Here is a 931-nt window from a genome sequence, read left to right as displayed (position 1 = left end):
CCTTAAGGGGAAGATGTAAATTTTATGTATCTTCACCTGAATGCTCTTCAGTATCTAGAACCATCTTAAGTACCTAATAGCTTCTCAATAAATAATAATCATACAAATAAAAAAGCTAACTTGGCATGTTGTTACTTATCTCGTGGTGTCAAGAAGCCTTCCTAGAATGTGCAGAGTAAGAGAATCCTCAGTGTTCTTTCCTCCTGGGCATGAGGATTGTACAAGACCAAGAATGCCTAAGGGTTTCTGTACTACAAGGACCTAAGTGGTATCTTTCAAACCGAAAAGAGAAATCTCCATTTACAATAGGAATATAGCACTGAAGAGAGCATCACTGGAATTCCATGTATTCCCAAATCCTTGGACGTATGTTACTCTCTAGGGTATATGGGAATGTAAGTAAATGGGAGAGAAATTATAAGGTAGACTTGTGTTTATCCCAGTTATTATCTTAACTAATACCAATAACAAAAATTAATGGCAGTGTACCCTACCTTAGCAGAGAACCCCTAAATCAAGAATATCAGATGCTATACAAGAAGTGTTAAGCAATGTGATTAGGACCAGGCACTGTGTGTTAAGGACACACATATAAATAAGACCCAGTCCAAGACTTCACAGTTCAAGGTGAGATGTTTGCAGAAGTGATTATCATAAAATAGTGTGATGATTGAAATGACAGATTTGCACTTGCAACTGAAAGCACCAAGGAGAAAAATCTTTTGTATATCCTTGGAAAAAAATATGTCTGTGCTTATTTCTGGGTTTCTTTATATCTGTTATAGAAATGTTGAACTAAAGCATTCTTGGAAAATATAATGAGACTGGGCATAATTTAGTATCTACCACTTTCATCCAGATGTATAAATAGTTCAGGGAAGCACAGTGGCTGTCCTGTCCCTGATGTTTTGTGTCTCCATAGTATCATGCC

This window comes from Leptonychotes weddellii, chromosome 6 (assembly GCF_054177405.1).
Source record: "Leptonychotes weddellii isolate Sample4059 chromosome 6, ASM5417740v2, whole genome shotgun sequence".
Lineage (NCBI taxonomy): Eukaryota > Metazoa > Chordata > Mammalia > Carnivora > Phocidae > Leptonychotes > Leptonychotes weddellii.
The sequence above is the reverse complement of the archived record's forward strand: the minus strand, read 5'-3'. Positions refer to the sequence as shown.